Source organism: Tenrec ecaudatus, chromosome 3 (assembly GCF_050624435.1).
Source record: "Tenrec ecaudatus isolate mTenEca1 chromosome 3, mTenEca1.hap1, whole genome shotgun sequence".
Classification (NCBI taxonomy): Eukaryota; Metazoa; Chordata; class Mammalia; order Afrosoricida; family Tenrecidae; genus Tenrec; species Tenrec ecaudatus.
The window spans coordinates 198778581-198805272 of record NC_134532.1 but is presented as its reverse complement, the minus strand read 5'-3'; positions in this window follow the sequence as shown (position 1 = coordinate 198805272).

Genomic DNA, 26692 nt, shown 5'->3' with positions numbered 1-26692 from the left:
AGCCACTGTCAGTCCATCTCATCAAGGGCCTTCCTCTCGTTCCCTGCCCTCTCCTGGGACTGGTCTCTCCTGACAACATGTCTCCCCATCCGTGCCTCTAAGGAGCACTCTGGCCACACTTCTTCCAAGACAGTAATCCTACCTGATTCCTGGATTCTTGTGAGGAGAGAATGCAGCTGAGAGAAAGCACTGAATACGCATGTGGTGTCGGTCCTCCCTCCAATTCAGAGGCAACACAAGGCTCAGGGCTCTCAGGGACCAGAGTTGGAAGGGGGGCCAGACTGAATTTCTAGAACTCTTCAGTCTTTGGCAGAGTAGCCCCACAAGCACCCGGCAGGGATGCAGGAGCTTCAAAGCTCAGCCTCCCTGCATGAACGACAGCCGCCTGCCTCCCGGCAGCGAAACACAATCCCCTTCTAGACCATTAACGGGGGACGCACCGAGCGTGGACACACACAATTGCAGGCCACAAGGTAAGCAGGCCAGTCGAGGCCTCCTGCGCCAGAAGAGCAGGCAGAGGGAGCCTCGGCCATCGAGACCTAATGAGGAAAGAGATGAGGCCCTGATCCAGAGGGGAGCAGCCAGAGGAGGGAAGCCTGTGGACAACGGGAGCTGCCTGCCCCTCGCCGCTTTGGCCGTCTGAATTTCTCCGCCTGTCAGAGCTGAACAGCCAGGAAGACAGTGGGCACTGGCATTAGAAGGAAGAACAGCTGGTAGAAATGAGCTTTGACCTCAAAACACACATCTATCAATAGGCAGAGAGAAGACTGGCAAGAAATGCACACAAATGGTAATATAGAGTGTCTCTCCAGAGTGAACGTGTGGGTCATTCCCCTTCCCTTTGATAAGCGTTTCTGCTGATGACAACTCACTGCCATCGAGTCGATGCCACCTAACTGTGACCCTATAGGATGGGATAAAATTGCCCCCTGTGAGATTCTGAGACTCTAACTCTTTAGGGGGGCCAAGAGCCCCGCCGTTCTCCTTAGAGCCGCCGATGGTTTCAAACTGCTAACCTTGCGGAATGCAGCCCAACTCGTAACCATTACGCCACCAGGGCTCCTGCAGATGAGGAACCCACCATAATGCCCTTGAATCAGCTCATGCTCACAGCAGCCTTATGTATCACAGAGGGAAACAGTGCCTGGTCCTGCGCCATCTTCACGACCCTTGGTGTGTCACTGCTGTGTTCTGAGTCCAAAATCGCAGTGGAGGTGATGGTGGTGATGGTGGAGGTGGGGGTGGAGGTGGTGATGGTATGCTGGTGGTGGAGATGGAGGTGGTGGTGGTGGAGATGTTAGTGGTGTTGGTAGAGGTGGTGGTGGTGGTGTTGGTGGAGGTGGTGGTAGTGGTGGTGGTGGAAATGGAGGTGGTGGTGAAGGTGGCGTTGGTGGTGGGGTGGAGGTGGTGATGGTGGAGTGGAAGTGATGGTGGTGGTGGAGGTGGAGGTGGAAATAGTGTTGGAGGTAGAGGTAATGGAGTTGGAGATGGTAGTGGTGTGGAGGTGGTGGTGGTGTGAGGGGTGGTAGTGGAGATGGAGGTGGAGGTGGTGGAGATGGAGGTGGAGGTGGAGGTGGTGGTGGTGGTGGAGATGGAGGTGGAGGTGGTGGAGGTGGAGGTGGAGGTGGTGGAGGTGGTGGTGGAGGTGGTGGTGATGGTGGAGGTGGTGGTGGTGGTGGTGGTGGAGGTGGTGGTGGTGATGGTGGTGGAGGTGGTGGTGGTGGTGGTGGTGGGGTGGAGGTGGTGGTGGTGGTGGTGGGGTGGAGGTGGAGATGGTGGAGGTGGTGGAGGTGGTGGAGGTGGAGGTGGTGGTGGTGGTGGTGTGCAGGTAGTGGTGGTGGTGGTGGTGGTGGTAGAGGTGGAGGTGGAGGTGGTGGCGGTGGAGGTGGTGGTGGTGGGGTGGAGGTGGTGGTGGTGGTGGTGGTGTGGTGGTGATGGTGGTGGACGTGGTGGTGGTGATGGTGGTGGAGCTAATGGAGTTGGAGGTGGTGGTGGTGGTGGAGGTGGTGGTGGCGTTGGTGGTGGAGGTGGTGGTGGTGGTGGTGGTGGGGTGGAGGTGGAGGTGGTGGAGATGGTAGAGGTAGTGGTGGTGGAGGTGGTGGTGGTGGAGGTGGTGGTGGTGGTGGGGTGCAGGTAGTGGTGGTGGTGCTGGTGGTGGTGGAGGTGGTGGTGGTGGTGGGGTGCAGGTAGTGGTGGTGGTGGTGGTGCTGGTGGTGGTGGTGGTGGTAGAGGTGGAGGTGGTGGCGGTGGAGGTGGTGGTGGTGGTGGTGGTGGTGTGGTGGTGATTGTGGTGGAGATGGTGGAGGTGTTGGTGGTGTGGTGGTGGTGGTGGTGGTGGTGGTGGTGGTGGTGGAGGTGGTGGTGGAGGTGGTGGTGGGGTGGAGGTGGTGGTGGTGGTGGGGTGGAGGTGGAGATGGTGGAGGTGGTGGAGGTAGTGGTGGTGGAGGTGGTGGAGGTGGAGGTGGTGGTGGTGGTGGTGGAGGTGGTGGTGGTGGTGGGGTGCAGGTGGTGGTGGTGGTAGAGATGGAGGTGGTGGCGGTGGAGGTGGTGGTGGTGGGGTGGAGGTGGTGGAGGTGGTGGTGGTGGTGGTGGTGGTGGTGGTGGTGGTGGTGGTGGTGGTGTGGTGGTAGTGATGGTGGTGGACGTGGTGTTGGTGATGGTGGTGGAGCTAATGGAGTTGGAGGTGGTGGTGGAGGTGGTGGTGGGAGTGGGGGTGGGGGTGGGGGTAGGGTGGAGGTGGTGTTGGGAGTTGTTAGCTGTCATAGGGCCTGCTCCCAACACCTGACCATTCTGAGTCCCAGAGCAGAACTGCTCCCTGGGGTTGTTACAGAACAATATCACCAGGGCTTTCTTCCTTAAGAGCCAGTGGCTGTATCATATGTTGACTGTTCGGTTAGCAGCCAACTGCAAACAGCCTGCAACACCCGAGCTCCCCCAGGACCGATAATGAATGTAATTGCTTGTATTGTAAGAGGAAACGCCAAAGGGACAAATGAAGGGTGCCATCCAAATGTATCAGTGAGAGAAAGGGGTACGGAAAACAGAGCAGAGGCACTGAGAAAGATGGGGGTACAGGCGTGCAGGACCAAAAGAGAGAGTGATGCCCCAAAGACCGATTCAGATGACTATTTGAGCATTCAGCCATGGGAGAATCCATACTTTCTAAGGGAGTGAGGTCAGAATTTGCCTTTGCAAATAGCCCATGAGTCTGCAGCCTCTTTTCCAACTTGTCTTTGCTTGCAATGTTGACACATGCTCTTCCAGTGTTTGGGAACCTGGGAATTTGCAAACACAAACAAATCACTGAGGAATGTTGATGCAAATTCTCCAGCTAATGAACTAAGCACTGAGCACAGAAGCCAAAACACCAAGGAGGTGCTTAGATTTTTCAAAATAGCACTAGGCAGTAGTTTTCCAACCTAAAAATGCATGGAACATCAGATTGGATAGCATGGATTTCGAAGAGGCGGTCTCAGCTCATCAGAGTCAAGATTTTCCTACAAGTAGGAGTGTTACATCCCTGGGGAGGGGCAGATCTTCCATGGAGGAAGCCTGTCTTTTTACTGACCCAGCCTGTGGGCCGGAACCACCAGCCTTTGGGTTGGCAGCCATGTACTTGACCATGGCACCACCTGGACACCTCCCCCCTCCCCTCCCTAAAAGAGATGACAGCATAAAAAATATCATAGGGCCATTGTCCGACGTCACATAGAAGCATTATGAGTCACAATGGGCTTAACGACACCTAAGAATGACTACAGGCTCCTATCCGCTTATGAAGTTTCTGCTAAGATCCAAGACAGCATTGTCCTCTGCCTATTGGCCTAGACCTGCCCAGAACAATGCCACCATGACACTGTCTCCTTCAAGACCTTTCCACTGAAAAGCCATGATGTGCCCTTGTGCCAACCACCACGCCCGTCAGATCAGGAGACATTGGGGTGTTTGAGAGAAAACAGCTAAAAGCCCATGATTAAAACTTCGCTGAGATGTTTATTTCCCAAGACACTTTCCAGCTAGCTCCCAATTGTGTGAGGTTCTGAAGAAAACAATAAAAGGAAAATAAGGTTGGGGTGAGGGTAAGGTTAGGGCAAAGGGTGGGTGAAATTTAGACTCCACACATTTCCATTAAATAGCACATCAGCCCATGCACCAAACTATATTGAAAGCTGTTCGAAATCCCATTTGTCAAGCTTTATCTGCCACCCTTTGAATTCAAAATGACAGACTGTGTTACAAAACAAATTCAGGATAGGACTTCCACTGAACATGATAACAAATTTTATCAAAATCATTCAGCTTCTTTTAAAAGTTGAAGATGAGCAAGACCAAAAAGACAGTTAAGAAGAAAACCAAAAATAGACTAGGGTGGGGCGGGGCGGGGCACCCTATCAGACTCAACTGGAAAACACTCCTGAAGGACAACAAACAGACCTTGAACTATTTATAGGCTTTTCTTTTTATTATTGTCGTTGGTTTTTTTCTGTTGTAGTTGTTTTGTTTTGTTTTATTTAGTTGGTTTGTTTTGCTCTGTCTTGTTATTGTTTCCACTTGTCTATCTAGATAAGATAGGCAGGATAAACAATTCAGAGGAGAAAACAATGGGACCAATGGTCCTGGGGGACATTGGAGAAGGGGAGGTGGGGGAAAGGAAGTAGGTATTAACAAACCCAGGGACAAGGGAACAACAAGTGATCTAAAATCAATGGTGAGGAGGGTCTAGGAGACCTGGTAGGGCTCAATCAAGGGCAATGTAACAGAGAGGAATTACTGAAACCCAAATGAAGGTTGAACATGATAGTGGGACAAGAGGAAAGTAAAAAGAAATAGAGGAAAGAACTAGGAGGAAAAGGCTACTCATAGATGTCTAAATACAGGCATACACATATGTACATCTATTTATATGTGACAATGGGGAAATTGACCTATGTACATATATTTATAGATTTAGTATTAAGGTAGCAGATGGACATTGGGCCTCTATTCAAGTACTCCCTCAATGCAAGGACACTTTGTTCTATTAACCTAGCATTTCATGATGCTCAACTTCCCAACATAATCAATTGCTGAAGACAAAGTAGGTGCATAAGCAAATGTGGTGAAGAAAGCTGATGGTGACTGGCTATCAAAAGATATAGCATATGAGGTCTTAAAGGCTTGCATATAAACAAGTGGTCATCTAGCTGAGAAGCAACAAAGACCACATGGAAGAAGATCATGAGATGTTGATGAGATCAGGTATCAGGCATCAAAGAACCAGAACAAAATATCATAGCACTGTGAATGAGGGGGAGTTCGAAGTGGAGACCCAAAGCCCATCTGTGGGCAATTGGACATCCCCTTACAGAAGGGTTGTGGGGAGGAGATGAGCCAGTCAGGGTGCAGTATAGCACCATTGAAACATACAACTTTCTTCTAGTTCTTTAATGCTTCTTTCCCCCACCCCACCCCCACTCTCATGACCCCAATTCTACAATACAAATTCGGCTAGACCAGAGCATGTACACGGGTACAGATCAGAGCTAGAAACACAGGAACTCTAGGACAGATAAACCCCTGAGGCCCAATATTGAGATTAGCCATACCAGTGGAAGTGGAAGGTGGGGGGAGAAAGGAACTGGTCACAATGACCTACCTATAACCTCTTCCCAAGGGGATGGACAACAGAAAAGTGGATGAAGGGAGACATCAGGCAGTGTAAGATAATAATAATTTATAAATTATCAAGGGTTCATGAGGGATGGAGGGGGGAGGGGGAAAAGAGAATTGATACCAAGGGCTCAAGTAGAAAGAAAATGTTTTGAAAATGATCATGGCAAGAAATGTACAAGTGTGCTTGACATGATGGATGGATGGATCATTTTAAGAGTTATACAAGCCCCCAATAAAATTATTTTTAAAAATTCAAGATGGGACTTTCACTGAACATGATAACAAATTTTATCAAAATCAGTCAGCTTCTTTTAAAAGTTGAAGATGGGATAGACCAAAGAGAGAGTTAAGGAGAAACCCTCTGGTCAACTGGCAGAAGCAGCAATTATGCTTATATTGATCGTGTATGTATTAGTTCAACACTTCTTAGTGGATTGAGCACGTACTATAATCAAGGGACTGAGGTAATAGCCAGGAGCCTGGTGGCACTGTCAGGCAAGCACTGGACTGCTAACAGCAATGTTGGCAGCTCACACCCACCAGCCGTTCCTCAGGAGAAAGACGAGACTCTATTTAAAGTCTCAGGAACTCTGTGTCAGGTGGCTGTGAGTCAGAACCAAGGAGGTGGCCGTGGGCTTCATTTTAGGATTTGGTAGTAAAAGCTGGGCACCTGGCATCTATATGGAGAAAAAGGGTTTACCTTCACGGAACTCGGATTTGGGTGGGGGGGAGATATAATAAAATTAAAGAATTAAAAACTGTGACTAAAGTCATCAAGGTAATTTTTTTAAAAGGGTATGGCAGAACATAGGGATCACCCTATTGAGACAGCGTGGAAAGGGAAGTCTGCTTTAAGGGATATTACCAAGTTGATCTGTGGCCCAAGACCTCTTCAAAGTGTCGAAAAGTTGGGGTGTTGCTTTGAGGACTATGGTCTTAACCCAAGGCGTGGTGTTTTCACTCATCTCATATGCCTATGAATGTTGGACCGAACGAGGAAGACCAGAGAAGACTCGATGCATTTGAACGACGGTGCTGGCGAAGAAATTGAAAGTACAACGGTCTGCCGAAAGCACCAACAGGTGTGCCTTGGAAGCAGTGTGGGCAGGATGCTTCTTGGAGGCAAGAAATGGAGAGACCTGTCCTTGCATAGTTTGGGAATGTCATCAGGAGAGAAGAAGACAGGCAGAAGAAGAGCCTCAGGAAGAGGGAGTGCCACAGTGGCTGCCGCAGGGACACAGACATGAGAAAATGTGTGCGGATGTGCTGCAGGAGCAGACTGGGTTTCGTTCTGCCATGCATAGGGTGGCGACAAGGCAGAACTGACTCCATCAAACAACGCCATTGAGGCTGACAGGGAAACGGGCACATTTGAAGTGGGGTGCTAGCAAAGAACAGTGATGTAGCACAGGTTATCAGAAGAGCAAACAAATCAGTCTTAGAAGAAACACCCCCAGAACATTCCTTAGGAGGAAGGGCGGTCAGACTCAGGCTCACCGGCTTTGGGTGCACCATCCAGAAAAGTCCAACACTGGAAAAGGACGTTGTGTGAGAGAGGCTCTCCACAAGACAGCCTGACCCAGCAGCCACAACAAGTGACCTGAGGTAGTTAGTTTATTTTGCCAACCTGGCTGATCAACACGTGTGGGGTTAATTGAAGGACAGAGGGATACATGGTTCAGTGAGCCTCCTTTTGAGTTCTCGGGTCTCTTGCTTTCTGATGGTAGGACCAGGGTGCAGCTGCCTTAGCCAGTTCCTGCTTCAGCTGGCAAGGCTCATTTCCTGCAAGACATCCACAAGGAGAAGCCACATGGACCTACCCTGATGCAGCCCTAGGTGCTGGTGCAGCCATGTGGAGACCCCTGCCAGCATTGAGATGTTTACACGCTCACTGACTCGACTTTCCTCCTGCAGTCGGCGTCATTGCGTCTGTTTTGTGAGATGGAGGAGGACTTTGTGGATTGGTGTTGGGCATATGGGTTAATGGGTTAATGTTGGACTTTGGGGCTTAGGCAGCACTGGGTTGAGATGTTTTCTTGATGTGCACTTAACCTATATATAGAATTCTCTCTTATACATGAGTTTCTGTGGATTTGTTTCTCTAAAGTACCCAGACTAATACAGGCCCCCAGCACACCAGTGAGCAGGAAGGCGGTGCATTAGGGACACAACGCACTGGTCTGCCATTCAAGAGGTTGCCATGGGTCGGGGTCAAGTGAGGACAATGCAGATGGGGAGTCAACGGATAGGATCAGGTATTCGGTGCATATCCTATGGAAGCAAATGTCCCTTAGGGCACTTCAGCCCAGTCGAGGCATTTAGGAAAGGGTCAGCTCTCCATGCCAATCTGTCCTATAACAGATGCCCCAGTAGGATGAGCTCCGGGGACATAAGTCATCCTCGGGCACACCAAAGGATGCACCCCATTTGACAAACACACTCTGCTTTGCCGTCACCAGGAAAGTTGGGAACTGTACAAAGCTCTGATCTCAGTGTTCTCCTGGCCCCTCTCAAAGAAAATGGATGGCCAGGTACTTTTCTACATTGCTCGCTGCTCTTTGCCTCACCGTGTCAGGATGAACGAATTCACCATTTGACTAAAGGTCAGTGCTCTGGAAATATGTATGGGTGGCTACAAGGAGGAGGCTATTAGGGAAATGCGCATTCATTACCTTGGCGAGGACACGGTTAGGACTCGGCGCAGCCCATGCCGCAACGATAGCCACCTTCCGATTGGCTCGGGCTCAGGGGTTATGGGTCATTCTAGGTTGGGGGGTCTTCTCACGATGAGTTGATGGACACCCCTTCCAAAGAAGTGACTAAACATCAGTGAAATCTTCAGTTGTGCATGCTTTGAGTTCTGTGGGAGAGATGTTTGATGGAATGCATGTAAGAAAGAAGCGGTCAGGTGGCTTCACCTTCTGGTAATAAAGCCCCGTGCAGTTAAAGGCTACAAGGCCCTGGTGAGTGAACTGTCACAGGCAGGAGACAGATTAGGCCCCATCAGCCCCACTGGAAAACTAAGTTTATGGATCTTTTCTATTTTTTTAAGTGAACCCAAAAAAATTCAGAAAATTAAATGGAAAGGCCTGTAGTTATGAAATATTAAATGCTATTTCAAGTGCACAAAAAGGTCAGAAAGAAAAGAAAGATTTCTAGAACATTAATTTTCTCATTCTTCATATAGCTGCCTGGCCTTACATAGCCCTGGAAACCAACTAGACGCAGGCCTGGAGGGAAGAGAGGAAGAAGCATCTGCAAATAAGGGAAACGGAAGACCTGAGCAAGACAAAAAAGTGGAACTGTTAGATAGAAACTGATTCCATTCCCTTTCCATCCCCAGCCCCGAGCTGATACGGCGTGAATGTGCATCCGCCCTTGCGGGAAAGCTGACAGCCAAATCATCAGCTGCGACAATCACATTTTAGTTGGACCCAAAATTCAGCCTGGGCCTTACTCTTAGGCTGCATCAGTTCAGGACCCCCTGTGTGTAACTCCCCCGTCATGGGTTTCCGCTCTGGTCAAAGGGTGCAGGTCTCACAGGACAGGTGTGCAGGTGGGCACTGGGGACGGAAACTAGCTTCTGTTTCCAGAAGGAGCAACCCTATGTCACCCTAGCAATTGTGATGGAGGAAGAAGTGGGCAGAGAGGACGCACAGGAATTGTAAAGGAATATTTTGAAATGCAACTGCAATGACGTGAACGAAGGGATCAGGTGCCCACATCAGGGCACCTTGCATTTCTGGAGGACATATTACCGTGTAGAATATTGTTTACAGACATGCATATGGAGAGTCGTGGTTTTTTAAACACCTGGTCACTTTGTGAGCTGGAGTGCTCATCACCACAAGGTCAGACCCATCAAGCATTCCAAGAAAGCAAGAAGAGGCATTCTTCTCCTGTAAAGATATCCAGCCTTGGGAACCTACGGGGAGGCAGCTCTGCCCTGTGCTAGAGGGAGTTTGGGAGTCAGAATCAACTCAGTGGCAGTACAGGGTCCCATTTATTTGTTTGCTTTCTTAGCAATAACCCGACAGCTCCCTCACTCACACAGGCTATGCATTTTCTCCCGAAATATGCGACAGAAATAAGATGATTTGTACTCTACAATTACAGTGGCTTTAAAGCCTGAAAGCACCCGGCAAACGCGGCTTGCTTTAAAATACCCATCTCTGTGGATGTGATGTTGGAGGCCTGAAAGGGAGATTTAAATGCACGCGTGGCCAATTCTGAGGTATCCCCCGCCTCTTTATACACTGTGCGACAACTTTTTGAGCCGCAATCGTGCTCAAAAAGAATAGCTCTTTACCACTGCCTCTGAATATAAAAACAATTTCACCATCTCGGCTCCTACTAACCTGCTCCAAGAATAACCTATAAATGACTCCTGGATTACTAGTCTAAAGATAGTGGTTATATACGATTATATGAAAGAGTTGATGTCGCTTTGAAAATCTCAAATTCCGTCTATGGAGTTTCGTGTTTTATATGTAACATTTTTATGAAGTGGCTTTTTTTGCCCTTACATAATAGCTTTCATCTTCAAAGCACTTCAGAAATACGAACTAAGTTACATAAAAAGCTATATTACTACAAAGTCAGAAAATGGGCAAAATGGCTTGTTCTCTTAGCTGCGGTCATTCTCACACATCCTCCATGCTTAATCCACAGCAAAAGTGATGATTTCGTTTCTTTGTTTTTTAAGAATGTTTAATGATAAACCCTGCTAACGAAACTGCCCAGAGTTTACTGTGTATAGCAGGCCATTGTCAGAAAAAAATGTTCCCTTTGACTGCATTTGTCGGAAGACATTAAACTTGTATTCTGGTAAATCTTCCAAGTCCCCTTCTTGTCTAGTTCATGAATCTGGTGGCCAGCCTTAAAATAGGGCTGAAAATGCCTTCCAAGATTTCATGACTACACTTGTAAGTGGCAACTGCATAAAAACGAGAGTGAAAACAATTTGGAAATAAGTAATAAAAGCCTTTTTAAAGTTTGTGTCCTTTGACTTCAGAATCCCAGTGATAGGTTTTATGCCAGTGTGGGTGGGCCAGGGTTCTCCCAGGATGCAATCGGACACCATGAGGTCACCTTCATGGTAAGACCTTCAGGTAAGAGGCATGCAGTTAATCTGGTCACAGTCTTGATACAATGGAGAGAGACTTCATTCAAGGTGTGGCCTACTCTTAGCATAAATTGACAGTGCGTGGAAGCTAGCTCACTTCCCCTGCTGGATCAGGATCCCGCCTCTGGCTGTCAACCTCCTGTTATATCACCTGCTGGTTCCAGGAGCCATCATCAGATTCATTCACCCACCTTGGATTCTTTCCGTTCTGTATCTACCAGCCTGTGCCCTCCGGCCTCATCTTCCTGCTTCCTGTTTGTCAGCCCCTCAGCTTACATTTGACCCGTAGACTCTGGACTTACTTCTACAACCTGCTTGATATAAATCTCCTTCTACATGTACATACATGCAAGCATCACTGGTTGGGTTTCCCTAGAGAACCAGCCTAACACAATCCCACACCTGGGACTGTCTCTTCAGGCAATCATGAAAAAGGCAGGCAATAGACAAAGGTAATAGACAAAATTTTATCATATTTTTTAATGTTTTAAGTATGAATTCATAAGGAAGACAAGTGAGTTATGGCATGTCTATATGATATAGCATTATCAAAGAGAGTACAGCCATTAAAAACTACTTTTCTGGAGACTATTTAAATACTCAGATGATTTAAATACTTAATACAGACTATTCAAACACTTAAATGTTTTATACTGTTTTTCCCCTCCATATAACTCACCAGGCAAATAAATGCACATGCATATAATGTGCATAGTATGCATAGGAAAGTAACCCGAGGGGGTGGCATGCTTGGCAAAAATGTGTAACGTGTACATCATTTGCATAAAACGAAGGTATTTTTCTCTTAAAGAGACCCGATGGCACAGTGTTTAAGCACTTGACTGCTAATCATGCGGGACTTTGAATCCACCAGCCACTCTATTGGCTGAAGCTGAGGCACGTTGCTTCGCTAAAGAGTCACAGCCTTGGAAACCTTATGGGGCAGTTCTGTTCTGTCCTATAGTATCACTGTGAGCCAGAGCCGATTTGATGGCTTAGAGTTTATGCTTTTGTTTTGGCAGAGCTGGTGGGGGGGGCGGGGTTAGTGAGGGAAGCAAGGGGCAAAGGGTAGCATGGTTTGGAATTTCACTTATTTAAAAATTCACAAGCTTATCTAAACCCTTGATGTCAGTTTTGCACAAAAAAATAATTAACTTGGCATATAAACAGAACAGATGAAATGAACAGTGAGCAGGTAATGTGGACATGTGTGATTTTATTTCCTTCTTTGAGTTTTATTATTTAAGTGCGTCACTATAAAACATAGCTTTTGTTAAGTCCTGGGACATTTAAAAAAAACGGTTTCCTTTCCACGTGTTGCAAGGAAGAGCAAGATCACCATCTCTGCTCGCACAGCGCTGACAAGGAAGGGGGTCCATCAGTAGGGCCATCTCTGAGAAAGCGAGGACACAGAGGACTGTGAGAGGATGCAGGGGAGGCGGGCGCAGGGTCTTGGAGAGCAGGCAGAGAGAGCCATCTGCACAGAAGGAAGCTCGTATTCCATGGGAGCAGAAACATGGCCAACTAGGGAGTAAGCAACATAATGAGGGGCTTTGTTGGGGCAAAGAACATCGTCAGAAATAGTGGGAAATAATGATGGATGTGACACGGGCCAGATCATGGAAGATCTTGATTACTGGGATAAAGAGTCTGACATCATCCCTATTAAATGCCGGGGATAGCCTTCCAAGGATGAGGATGTGGGAAGGGGGCGATGTCAAGAAAGAAAGATGCTCAGAGAAGTAATTTAGATCATTCTGGCTATAGCAAGCCAAGGATTGGAATGGAGGAGAGTCGGAATTCGGACCAGTAAATGATGGAGGTATCGGGAGGAAATTCTGAGAGGTTTATCCCAGGCAGGAGCAGTGGGAACAGAAAGCAGGGATTCTGATGTTTCTGTGCAGAACGAGAACCGGTCTCAGCAGCCAGCTGGATGTGAGGGAATGGGGAAGCCTGTGTAGATAAATGCCAGGTTGTCAGATGGAGTAACTAAATGAACAGTGGTACCCAACCAGAATGGAGTGAACTCAAGGCAAATGGAAGGAAGTGAGTTTGGTGTTGAGCATGGAGACTCAAAGTGACTCTGGATATCCTGATAAGGATTAACAACTGGCTGGCCACGTCTGATAGAGAAGACCTGAGGGGAGAATAGAGACACAGACTTGAGTAGACTCTGAGTACACTCTGCTTTATAGTCTAGGAAAGAGGGAGTGGGTAGAGCCCACCTAGAACATTGGGTGACGTGAAGGAGACGGAGGATAGAAATCTGAAATGTGTCAACATTTAGTGACAAGCATGCAGAGCCAGCAGAAGCCACCAAGATGGAATTGTCAGGGGGTGGGGGTGGGGTGGGTGGGAATGAGGTCATTAAAGGAAAAAAAAAGGAAGAGAGAGAGAGATTTCCAGAAAGGCAATGAACAAAATTGTGAAATTCCACAGAGGTCAAATATGATAAGGCCCAAAATGCAGAAATTGCATTTGGCCATATAAATCTGCATTGACCATGGCGAGAGCGGTATAGACAGGGAACAAAGGGAACTAGGGGCTTAATTGTTGTTAGGCTCCCTGGTACCATTGCTGGCTCCACACTGGGAGGCTTACCACAAGGTAGGTAGTTCAACTCCACCAGCTACTCCAGGGGAGAAAAGAAGATTCCTACTCTCATAAATATTTACAGAGTGGGATCCCAAAGGGGCAGCTCTACTGTCTCCTATAGGGTCAGTTGGAACCGTCTTGGTGGCAGTGGGTTTGGGTTAGCTTCCAGTCGGAATCACTGGGAGGTGCAAACACCTGACAACTAATCTAAAGATCGGAGGTGCTAGTCTACCACAAGACACCTTAGATTAGCATAATGGTCTTGTGGTTGATTTATAAAAAATCAGCCACTGAAAACCCTATAGTGCATAATCCAACCTTGATACACCTGGAGTCACAAGAATTTGGAATGCAACTGCTTAGCATTCATTATAGTAATGTTTACTGTTACTAAAAATGCAGTTCTCTCTTTGCACCTCATAAAATATAGCCATGTAGCCATAAAACAAAGATTGACATCATCCAAGCACATGTAGACTCTACACATATCAGCATGTTTTCCAAGTGAAATTTGCACTCCCTAGGCTTTTTGTTGTGAAGGGGGGAAACCAAGGCCCTGTTTCTGAAATCTCACCTTAAACGTAGATGCTGCTCAGATAGCAGGAAGATTTGGCTAGTATAAATAATACAACTGATAGCTATAAGTATCTTGGAACCTGGGATAAATTGATTTTTAACTAACATATCTACTGAATAAGCAAGTTGTTTTCAATTAACCAAATAACTCCTGCAATATTAAGCAGACTTCAGGGCTGATTAGATAAAATCCAAGTGCGTACTATAAACTAGCCAAAGAAGTTGGCACAGAAAGTTGAGAAACTTTATTTTTGCTGTGGTTCACTTTGGGTCACTTAGAGAACTAGGAACTTCAGCCCAGAATGGGGTTAATGCCTACATCATTCTTTTCTTCAATTTATCTGGAAACAGCTAAGTCATTTTATATGTATAAGGATTCAAGGAGCCTTAGTCGGGATGTAGGTTAAATATTGCATTGCTAACCATTCCGCAGGCGAACGATGAGTCTTTCTCCTCCAGGAAAGACTTGTAGTCTCAGAGACCCCAAGGAGCAGCTCTGTACTCTCCTTGAAGGTTCCTACAAATCTGAATCGACAACGGCAGAGAGTTTGATTGGATTGGGTTCATAAGAAAAGCCATTCTGTTTTTACAAAATAATTATGTTCTTGAGACTTTCTCTTATGGATATAATATTGGAAACTGTGTGGAATGCGGCATTATCTAGATTCGAGATACTGCTCCCTGGGGACACTAGAATGATCCCAGAGGGCTGCATAAGCAGATACCTATACTTCACCCTGGATTATGGGATATAGCCCAAAGGTTCTTAATTTTGGTGGGGGGGGGTGTTGATTAATTTTTTTCTGAAAAGGGGGGCAGTAAGCCAAATAAGTTTGGGAACCTATGACCTAGAAGAGCAAAAATATGGATACAACTTAAAAACTCAACAGTGAGGAGAAAACATAAATTATAGGCATCTGGGTAGTGGGAAAGCAGTTCTGGTGGTGGCTTAGTGGTTATACACTGGGCTGAATAACTGAAAGGTCAGCAGTTCAAAACCACCAGCTACTCCCCGGGAGAAAGACTAGGCTTTCTATTTCCGTAAAGAGTTATGGTCTCAGAAACACACAGGGCCAACTCAACCCTGCCTATACTGTCACTATGAGTCAGAATCAGCACAACAGCAGTGAGCTTGGTGGGGAAAGATACAGCCATTAAAGGGCAGTTCTGAGAAAAGAAATCAACATGGTGGGGGAAACATAAATTCATGCAATCATATGCAACAAAGCTGATTAAAGTGGTTGGCTCAATGGGATCACAATCTCTTTCATTTTAAATTACTCTAAAGGCCCCCAAAAATATCATTTAATTTTTTTGTAATTAAAAGCTTGTACTGTTGGAATTCTGATGGGTTTTGCTCCTTCTTCCATTTTTCCTCTTCGTGTTCCCACAAGAACTTTCAGTGTTTTCAGGGAAAGGAAGAGGGGGGAGGAAGGAAGGGGGGAACGAGAGAAGGGAAGGGGAACTGAAAAGAGCATGAGGGACAAAAAGTCCCGAGGAAGAGAGCACTAGGGAGGGAGAGAGAGAGAGAGAGAGAGAGAGAGAGAGAGAGAGAGAGAGAGAGAGAGAGAGAGAGAGAGAGAGAGAGCTGTGAGATGTATTTATACGCATTTGTAGACTATTTGTAGACGGTGACTCATTGGTACAAGCTGAAGCTCTGTTTAGAACTGATACAAGGTTAAATGGAGTTATCCATTTGCCAATATGACTCATTCAAATGATTCTGACTGTTACCCTGCTATCTATATAGTCAGTGTCTCTATATATAAAGGTTTAATCCTTTGGACCAACTTTACTGAAAGCCAAGTAATTAAGATGGCAGACAGCACTGATATAAATAAATTGTCCCTAAAGTCTTGAAATCACTCCATGTCCCTGCCTCTTTAGATGAATACGCCTAATGGTAAACTCAGTTTTGATTTTAAAATATTTTAAGGAAAATGTCAAATACGTCCAAAAGGAGCGACATGAAGGGGGACTGTTCTGTGGCCAGCAGACCTTGCTTCAATTTTAAGTGGTTTAGATGAACAAAGAGCCATTTCCAAATATTACCACAGGGACTAAGCTTTTTACCATCCAGACCAATGCCAAAGGGTCATGGTGGTGCCATGGGTAAAGTGCTCAGCTATTAACACAAAGGTTGGCAGTTCAAACCCACCCAGGATAAGTGGGTCTGATTGTGTGAGAATTTACAGCCTTGGGAACCCTACGGAACATTCTACCCTGACCTACAGGTTCATTAGGAGTTGGAACAAACTCAACACCAATAAACTTGAGTTTATGCTAACCTCAAGTAAAACAAATATTTATTTCACTTACTATCTATCTTAAGTAGACAGAAGTCCCTGGGTGGCAAAAATGTTTAAAGACTGAGCTTTGAACCAACCCAGAGACTTGACAATGTCCTTCTGTTAGGTCACCACCTTGAAAACAACGGACATGCAGTTCTGTTCACTGTACACGGGGCCACCGTGCATCGGAATGGACTTGACAGCAACTAACAGTAGTAACCACATAGATTTAGAAGGGCGGGTTCCAGAATCAGCGGGGTTCTTATCAGAGACCCCAAGGGAGTTACTGCATCTCTCTGTGCCTTTGGGCTCTCATTGGCAGAGTGGAGATGCCAACAGTATCTATGGCAAGAGGCCTTCAGATAAAGAAGTCAGAGAGAGCCTGGGACATAGCACATAGAAAACACTCATGGGTATTATTACCAGATGCTGCAGGAATGCCCAGGAGAATTGGCGCTTGGGCCAGAGGGAGCCTATATTTTTAACTACTAATAAGGGAGTCTACCGCTAAGTGTTCAAGAGCAAAAGTGCCATTTTGAGACTAAGGTGCACCCTACCCAAGCCACACTATTTTCAAGCACCTCATATACATGGGAAAGTTGGGCCTTGAATAAGGAAGACCAAAGAAAAACCAATATGTTTGGGTCATGGTGCTGGTGAAGAATATTTAAAGTACCATGGACTACCCAAAGAACAAACAAATCAGTCTTGAAATAGGTACCATCAAAGAGTGCTCCTTCGAAGAGACAATGAGTCAATGCTGACTCCCGGTGGGCTTCTGAGACTGTTTACAAGAGTAGAAAGCCCAGTCTTTCTCCTGAGGAGCTGGTAGTGGTTTCGAACTGCAGACCACGTGGATTGCAGCCCAACCCATAACCACTACACCACCAGGAGGGATCAGTCCCTGGAAAGACTATCATGCTTGGTCAAGTAGAAGGTTCACAACAAAGAGGAAGATCCTTGAGAAGGTGGATTAACACGGTGAACTGCACCGAGGGACTCAAACATATCAATCGTGACGATGGTGCAGGACATAGCAGTGTGTTGTTGTGTTGTGTGTATGTAGAGGATCACTGGAGCCAGCTGTCCCCCAACAACAACAACAAGCCATGAGGCAGCTCTTAGGCCCATTTGATAGCTCAAGAAACGGAAGTCCAGGAGAGAAACACAACGGACTCCACAGGGCCCGCCAATGGAGACCTCGGGGCGAGCTGAGTGGGTTTTGTGATTGAGGCTCAGATCAGAAGAAACGGCACAGAGTGCCTACAGCTGCAGGGCCTGGAGGCGGGTGAAAGGGCTGGAGTTGGCTGCCTTTGGGTGGACCAGTCTTCTCTAGGGGGTTGGAGCATTTCCTGAGACGATAAAACCTGGGTGATCGTTCGTGGGGCGGGGAGTTGTAAGTAACCGTTCAAGCAGCCTGAAGCAGTTGTCCTGGCGGCAGGATGTGAACAGACCACCTGCGATGACTGTTTCTCAGCCACGCCGGTGTCTCGCTTTCCATCATGGCATGAGAGGCCCAGTCAGGGAGTTTGCTTGTGTCCTCAAATCCAAGTTAAGAGCCGTAACTTGCATAGATCTGAATTGTTAACCATCTATGTCGTAATTGTAGCTCTTTGGATGCATTGCACAGCACTGATAGATGACGTTTTATTTGTTTTGGGGGTTGGGTATTACCCAAAAAAGCCCACATTTATTGGCAAAATGACAAAAAAAAAGAAAGTTTAAGAAATCAAGGTAAATTCTGCCACCCTCAAATCACCATGTAGCTTGTACCTGCGTGTGCCTGCTACACCTAGATGCACAGTCATGGGTTTATACGTCGCCACTATAAAGTTTTATTTCTAGATTCCTGAAGTTTATATTATCACAGCACAGTTTTCCTTTCCTGTCACTGAAAGCCATTCCAGCTCAGCACTCGGACACACGGCCCGGCTTGCTTTTCAACTCCGGTGATATTCGCCCAAGAACGCAATGTCTGCGACCCTACAGGGCGGAGCAGGACTACCTTAGCGGGTGTCCAAGGGGATCTACTCTTTATGGAAACGGCGGCCACCTCTTTTGCTTACAGAGTAAGGGAAGAGGGGGGTCAAACTTCCAACCTTCTACTTAGCGGTCACGCATGTTAACCGCCCTGCCAGAAAGTCTCATTCCAATCGGTATTGGTTCGATGTAAATTCCTCCTTCTTGAAAGGAACACAGCAAGGACCAACAGCAATGAGAGTCCCGGCACCTCACCGCACCCACCGGAAAACCAGGTGGAAGGAGAAGGAGTCCAAGCCTGTCTTCGGGGCTCGCCGAGGAAGCCATGCCGCCGGGGAGCTTCCCGGCGCTTCCAGCCAGAATGGCGTTTCTGGGGGATTTTTAGATTCTGAGGCCTTGCCGTTTTGCAAGGAGGCTCACGAATTAATTCCTCTGCCTTTCAAATGCTTCTGACATAATATGGAGATCCAAGTACCATGACCCCCTTCCTAACTCCAATTAGCACATGTAAAGTGGTCTGCGGCAGGTTGTGAACATAATTAATTTTGCCTAAAAATACCAGGGGAAAGCTTGCAGGGCGGGCTTCCTCCTGGCGTTCACGTTTGAGCTGCCCCCTTCTGAGTCCTTCAAGTCTTGTGACTCCTGGGCTTTCCGTAGACGGTTTTCCCTCCCCCTGCCTAGAACGTGAAAAGAAGAAAATTACACAGACATCGAGTTCCCTTTTAGCCTCTGCAAGAAGAGATTGCACCGGACTGTGAGCGCCTTTCTAGACGGAGCATCTGAGCAACGACTGTCCATCCAGCCGTGGACCCAAGCCAGTTGTGAGTTAATGTCTACACAGCAATGAACTCTCTTTAAAAAAAATTTTTTTAATCTAATTATGGCTGGGTCATGCGTTATTCGTGAACCATGCATGACAAATAGATACACCTATCGTTCTCAAATGCCTCCACCACTGCTGGGGGGCATCTTTCATCAAGATACCTTGTCGCCACGGAGGTGAGTACAGGTCTGGACCACACACCAAAAAAAAAATTCCACAGACACCGACTACAGTATAACACGTCATACACGCATGTTACCTAACTTGCTGACTCCTCGCTCTGAAGGGAGGCCTGGTTGAAACCTAACTGTTGGTTCTGGTCAGCCATGGAGCTGTCGAGCAGTAGATAAGCGGATTTAAAAAGAAGAGGAAGAAGCAAGAAGGAACGACAATACCGGCCTGGCCTCCTGAGAATACATTTACTTCTGCACTATAAAATAAAATTAAATTCTTCCATCTCAAACACTATTAAAAGGTTGTATTTAAAATGCATGAAGCATTAAAAAGACATCAAAATTAAAATAATCTCATAAATCTCTTCATTTAAAAGACTTATTAGAATACAGATCGAGGCAGAGAAACAGCTGCCCAGCACTCCGGAGCAGTAAATTATAACTGTTTTGACTTTTTTTTCTTTTTTCTATTCATCATTGAAAACCCCTTCCCATTGCATTAAGACCAACTGCCCCATATATTTAAGAAGGGAATGGTAGTAAATGGCTTCCTGGGAAACAGATACATTATCTCGTCCGTTAAATGTCAGCAGACCAAGAGGTTACACCTTGACAAGGGATGCAGAAGGTAGGAGCTGAAATTTCGTTTTGAATGTAAAATGAATTCTGATTCTGCTTCGGTTTGCCAGAGAGCCTAGGACAATGCGTTGGGGGGGCGGGAGTTGGTGGTAGGAAGTCAGACTTACATCCTGTTTCCCTGGGAATCTGCCAAGGAAAAGTTCAGGGGAGAACCCATTGGTTCTGTCCACCCCATCAATCATTAAGACCTGGGTCTCTTCCATATATGACTGACAACAAGGTGAAGACTTTTCTTTATTTTTTTAAAAAAATAAATAAAGATCTCACTCCATAGACCGTCATGTGTCAGTCTTGGTTTCCTACGGTGTTCCTTCGAGTGCAATTAAGCTCTCATGTTGACTGAGCCTCAAAGCAGTTGAATCCTACAAGGAGGGGGCGAAAAACCAAGAGGGCCTCCTGGCACTTAGCCCCTCCTCTTGTTCTCTCGGAGCATCCTTGGACACTCCCAGGAGAAAGCAGCCGGCCAGGCTAGGACAGTCCTGGAGGAAGATCAAAGGTGTGTTCCCATAAAGCTATCTCCCGTTTTTTATTGCCTCCTCTTGGCTGGTGCATCTGACACCATTCCTCCTTAGCAGAGATAAGATTAGTAAACAGTGGCTTTTATTAGGAACTGCTTAGAACACCATTAAGCTGACATAATGGATGGTGCCCGGTACCGGCTCTTTGTCTGCGTCCTCTCTGCAGAAGACAGCACTGGTCGCAGGAAGGCTCTTCTTTTCAGAAGGGACCTCTCTCTTTGTAATTCTGCTCACTTGCCCTTGCCTCCTCGGCTTGTGCAGGCTGAGCAAAGCTCCCTGTCTGAGACTCTGCAAGGGATAACAGACTGCTCAAGTATAAAACCTGCAAGTCCTTTATTTATCTCTTTCTTTCTGCTTAGATTACCATTATCTTTGGTCACTGGATTTGTCTTTGGGGCTTCAAATGAAGAGGGAAGTCAACCAGAAGGTTGGGCTCTAAACCCAATGGATTATGGTTCCATCAGCACTCACACATGCCCAGGAAGCTAGCGTGTGCAACTACATACACGCACACACACACACATATATATTCACACACATTCACATAAGGACATACATGCACATACGGAAACCTCCTACTGGCCTCTCGTTTGGCTTTACAGTAGCATTCATTTTTCCTGCACATCCCTGGTGAGCATGCTCGGCTGCTTACCCAAAGGTTAGCCATTCAAGAACACCCCCCCCCCTCCCCACCGCCCTTATCTCCAAGAAAGCACCTCAGAAGGAAGGCCTGGGGACCTGCTTCTACTCAGTCAGCCACTGAAAACACTAAGGCACAATTCTACCCTAACGCACATAGGTCGGGATCGACTCCGCAGCAACTGGCTCTTTAGCTCTCTCGTGGGTGGTATCTGTGCCCCTCTCGCTCGGTAACCCCGTGCGCAGACTCTATAAATGTCTCAGCAACTACGACTTACGCTGGTGTGCAAATCCGAGCAGTGTAAATGAGCCGTGGAACAGCAAGCGGGCATCTGCAGGAAGGAAGTAGCCGCATTCAAGAATAGTCCACGTGTACTCTCAGCACCACCCAATCCTTCTCCATAGAGCCGCGAACCCAAAAACCCACACTCCCCACCGTCGAGTCCATTCTAGAGACCTACAGGAAAGGGTACAGCTGCCCCTGTGGGCCTCCCAGACTGTAACTCTTTATGGGAGTAGAAAGCCCCCTCTCTCCCTCGCAAGGGAGTGAACCACTACCCCAACGGGGCTCCTCCAAGGAGATTAGCACCACAGAGGCACCAGAGAAGTCCGACAGATGGGTTCAGAAAGCATCCCTCCGTCCGGTGAAAAGGTTGCCCATCACAAAAGATGTGGGCCTGTGAGCAGCTGTCTCTGATAAGAGTCAGGTGACAAAGGTCTTGCATCAAATGCAAAGCCCAGTGAATAAGGAAGATGAATTCTGACTAGAGAGATCAGAGAAGGTTTCCTGGAGGAGGAAGCAAGGGAGTTTGCGGCTACTTGAATAGAGAGTAAGAGTGTCCAGGATTGAGGAATCAAAGAGACCAATGTGTGGAGGAGTGGAACAGATCACTGCTGCCCACATTCCCTTTACGTAAGTACAACATTCGCAGGTCTTGTTATAAAGCAGTTGTTGTGGGCCTTCTAGTGGCTCAGAGCTCGTAGGGACCCTATTTGACAGACCAGGCTTGTCCTGTGGGATTTACTCAGCTGGTATTCTTCCGACAGAGACGCTGGGTGGGTTTGACCCAGCAGCCCGGGGGTTAGCAGGCAAGCACTTAATCATTGTACCACCAAGGTCGCTGCACCGCCCCCTAGCACCTGTATTGCTGTTTGCTTGAGAGTTGCTTCGGGTTCGTTTTTAATTGATTTCTATTTTCACCCGAAATGCATTTCTATGTTTGAAAAGAAATTTGAGACCATGGCCATAGATGAAAAGCTAGTGTCCCTTGGCCCCAGCATAGAGTAACTGAGAGGACAGACGGGAAGGACATGGCAAGCCTGTCCTCTCTTCGTCAGGACGGGAAGCAGGAGGGGAGACATCGGAGACTCCTGCAGGTACACCCGAAGGTTGAGAGAGAGTGCTTTGTCAGGTTTCCACTTCGTGTCCTTTCTAACTTAACCACGAGGCTGCAATCAGCAAAGCACCAGCCTCCAAGGCCCTGGAGAGCTGCCGGAGAGCTGCCGGCAGGAAGGGATGCTGAGAGAGCGAGGCAGGGAGCGGCCGTGGTGGGGCCGGAGGTCCATGGGCAGGTGCTGGGCCTTTATTTCAGGCACTAGAACATCATGATAGACTTTAGAAAGTCATCTCGCCTTTCGCCGGAGACGTGCACTTGATTCCTGGCCAAGCACGGTAGACCCAGCTAGCGCCCGTTGTAGTGAGGGTGGTCTCAGCAGGGTCCCCAGACTAATCAGCCTGTGGTCACCCTCGAAACCAGTGTCTGATGCAGCACCAGCCACTGCAATGTCTCAGGACCACACAGCATTCTGTTCTGAGGGGGCAAGGGTGGCCCAGAGCCAAGGGCCAACTTGAGGAAGACTAATGACAACAAGGGGAGTCTTTCTGGAAGAAAACTCCACTCTGGCTGTGGTGTTAGAAAACACTTGGATGGAGAGGAGGTGAAAAGCTGAGCTGTCATCTCATGTAGGTTCACCCCAAGGGTCTTAACTACTCATAGGAAGTGGGAGGAGAAGAAGTAAAGTCACGTGCCAAGGATCGGCCACCCTCGTCCATCCCCCAGCTACCGGCACGTCTCTCCACACGGCTCTGTGCTTAATATGCACCAAGTCGTTATTACTGCATTTTATCAAATCTAAGATGCTATCAATTGTGAGATGTGCTGTTATTTTATATGCCACTGAGAAAGAAAAATGCTGCCAATTAAACAATGATGCACCATCACTTGTAAGCAGCATCCAATTTCAGAGATGGTTAAATGTAGGGGGGTTGGAAATCCTTGTCTCAAAATCAGTGCGACACGTTATTAATCACGATTGCTTAAAAGCAAATAATATAGAGCTCGGGAGATAATTGGTTTTCAGAAAACAATGAAAAAGCAGATCTCATGCCAAGTCCAAGAGTCCTGGTGGGATAGTGGGCTCTGCACTGAGCTGCTAACCCGAAGGTCTACGGTTCTAGCCCATCAGTCATGCCACAAGTAAAAGATGAGTCTGCCTACTTCCGTGAAGGTTTAAAGTCCTGGGGGCCCAAACAGGCGGTTCTACCCTGTCCTATTGGCTCACTGTGAGTTAGAATAGACTGAGACTCAGCGGCAGTGAGTTCAGTGTGGTCTGGTCTGGTGTGAAGTGCGAAATCCTACTCAGTGTAACTAGCACATGGAATGTCAACCTGCAGAGATGAGAAAATGCTGGAGCCATGATTTAAGGGCAAAGCCAAAAATCCTTGGGGTTCAAGGTCTACTTCCACCTTTGACTGACTGTAGGACCATAAGGAAGGGAGAAATGCTCAAAGGGTCGCTGAGTTTATTCATCAGGAACTGAATGTTAGCCAATGCTGGCGACTGTTTATAGAATATTGTGAGTTACGATAGAGTCAGTAGTGTGATTTTTTTTCCTAATTTATTCATTACACCCAAGAACCACAACATCAACTGATCTTAGGTTATCACACACCTAACTGATGCCCACCTTAAAGGGGCTAGAGAGAAGGACTGGCCAGAAATTGAGTTGGGTCGTGTCTGGACAGACTTGTCTGATAGACAAACCAGGAATCAGGCTCCCTCTGGCTTCTGTTCTAAGCTCCAATCAGACACTCAGAGACCTGGCCATGGTGGCTGGCCCGGCGCTATAAATGTGGAATGTTCCACCCGGATACAACTCCTGGGAACGCAGCTCTGCATGTTCGGTGTGTCTGACCCAAGCCACGGTCTCGCCAATCTCCTCGTGTACATGCAAGAGCTGGACAATGAAGAAAGAAGAGAGAACGGTGGACACTCAAAGCTGCGTGTGGGTGAAGAATACGGTCTATGCTGTGGACTGCCCGGTAAGTGGACAAAACAGTCTTTAAAAGAAACACAGCCAACGGTTCCTTAGAAGCAAGGATGGCAAGACGTGAACTCGCCTCTTGTGGAGATCTGCTCAGGGAAGGTTGGATTCTGTGGTTCGTGACGTACAAGATCAGAAGACCTGCACAGCTCATGCTCCAAGGAGATGGACTGACACACCAGCCACCACAGGGAGCCAAACGGGCCGGTATTGTTCTGCTGCCCAGCCACCACAGGGAGCCAAACGGGCCGGTGTTGTTCTGCTGCCCAGAAAATGACTAGGCGTCGGAACAGAATTGATGGTCAACACCTACCAGGTGCCATCGCGCCCATTCACAGAAACCATGTGAATAACAGCCTGCAACACTGCTGCGTCTGCACCACCTTCACAACGGTTGTGATGGTCACTGTTGCAGCCACAGTAGCCAATCCAGCTCCTCAGGGGTCTGACTTTTTTTTCAATGATCTCCTTTACTCAGCCTGACGTCCTTCACCAGGGACTAGTTTTCCTGACAGCATGTCCAGAGGATGAGAGACAAGCACAGGACCCAGCAAGAGCACTCAGCAGAGCAGAGTCTCTTCCGTTTGTGGACTACAGGACTGGTGCTTTCTAGCTACAGTGCAATCCGAGCTCCATACGATAGGTGGTATTATTGCCCTGGTTCATGGAAGGGGACATTGAGGCTCAGAAAGGTCATGATGTGACTTGCCTCCTCTCTCACCCATCCTCTTCCCTTCTCCCTCCCTCCTCCTCCTCTTCCTTTCTCTCTGGGCTCACAGAGGGAGATTTAGGAAGCCCCAGACCTTCGGGCCAGGTGTCAAAGAACAGTGTGTGTTGATATGCACAGCTCCTGCTCCAAACCCATGGCATAGAAGTGCCCGTGGTCCCTCTTTCTCCCACCCTTTCTGGTTCTTCTGGGGTCTTCACCAAAAGACCCTCTGATTTCTGCAATTAAAATGTTATCAATTAAGCTTATGAACTCACACCTGGAACATACACATGGCCTCATCTCTTTATGGTGTGCTGAAGAGAGCACTTCAGTGCCACCACACTGTCATATGCCACGATTCCAGGACTCTCAGGGACATCATTTATGCCTTGCAATAAACATGTGTCCATCTATTTTAATATGTAGCCAAACCCATTGCCATCTGATCAATTCTGACCCATAGTGACCTTGTAGGACAGCTAGAACTGCCTCCCTCCCCCTCCCCCTGCCCCCCATAGGGTTCCTCGGACTGTAATCTTGATCAATACATATTCCCACATCTTTCTCCTGAAAAGGGGCTGAACGGAAGCTCTTTCCATTTGCAGCCAAGCACTTTAACCACTGTGCCACCAAGGCCCTGATTCACATAAACCCAATCCACATAGATAGGGATTATGGGGGGGAAATTCCATAAAGGATCAAATATCAGCAGATTATAAACAATAGACAAAATGTGAAACCCTACAAATGATCAAAGACGTATCTATTAAAACATGATATAATTTTCACTGACTGTCAATCTGACAAAATGGGTTGTGCCCAGAGGTGATGAGGGTGATGTAAGAGAGGCCTTTGTCGACACTGTACATGCTTCCTGACAACAGTGTTGCTGGATGTACCAAAAATCTTAATTATGTGCAGGCTCACAGAGATGAGAACATGAGCCTCTTCTCTCTCTCTCTCTCTCTCTCTCTCTCTCTCTCTCTCTCTCTCTCTCTCTCTCTCTCTCTCTCAATTCACTGTAGTTCTACAATATCCATTCTTCCTTTCCTCTTTAGGAAGAGATTCCCTAATCTTTTAATAACATATGTTACTAAAAATGTAAACTGCAGAAGAGTGTATACAGCCTGCTACCATTTGGATAAGAAGAACAAAACAAAAATAATGCATTTGGTTGCTAGGTCCCCAATGAACCAGGCCTCCTTGTGTTGACATCCTTCTATGGTCCCTTGCTGCACAAACTCTGAGTTTACCGTGTGATTTATTTAAACAATGGAATATGGGAAAACCAACAGTGCCAATTCCTAAGCCTGACACTTGGAAGGTGTACCAGCTTTTGTGAGCCTCGAGCTGTCGTGTCAGAAATCCAGCTGCCCAGCTGGGGCAAGCACAACCACAAGAGGTTGTGCTGTGAGGAACAGCAGAGAGGGACAGCCTCCATCCTCCATCTCAGACCACGGCACCAGACATGCAGGTGAAGCCACTGTGGATGATCCTGTTCTCATACCAACATGAGCGAAAGACTGGGCTTTCTAGTCCCATAAAGAATGACCATCTCAGAAGCTGGCAGGAGCAGTACTACCTTGTCCTACACTCGCGGCTCTCAACCTTCCTAATGCCACGACCCTTTCATATAGGCCCTCATGTT